Raw genomic sequence first — 511 nt, forward strand, 5'->3', positions numbered from 1 at the left:
GATCTCGACTGATCTGATCTGATCTGATCTGATAAATGGAGTATCTTCTTCCGCTATATTTCCTAGCTGCTAAAATCTTGGTCCAAGATAACTTCCTTTCTCACCAGAACTATTCTAACAGCCTCCTTAACTGGTCTCCCTGCCTCCTTTATGGTTTCTAATACTCTACCTGATTAGGTTCCTCCCAACTTCCCATCCACTCTGCTCCTATTAATATACCAACATCCCAACCCCTAACCATGCCAACATCATCCTTTCGGCTAGATCCTCCTTTCTTCTCATGGCTGTCTCCTCCTCATTCAGGTCTTAACTCAAATGCTGCCTCTTCAGAGAGGCCTACCCTGACATTGCTACTGCTGCTGCTAAGTCGCTTCAGTCGTGTCCGACTCTGCGACCCCATAGACGGCAGCCCACCAGGCTCCCCCGTCCCTGGGATTCTCCAGCCAAGAACACTGGAGTGGGTTGCCATTTCCTTCTCCAATGCATGAAAGTGAAAAGTGAAAGTGAAGTC

Source organism: Bison bison, unplaced genomic scaffold (assembly GCF_000754665.1).
Source record: "Bison bison bison isolate TAMUID 2011002044 unplaced genomic scaffold, Bison_UMD1.0 scf7180017863871, whole genome shotgun sequence".
NCBI lineage: Eukaryota > Metazoa > Chordata > Mammalia > Artiodactyla > Bovidae > Bison > Bison bison.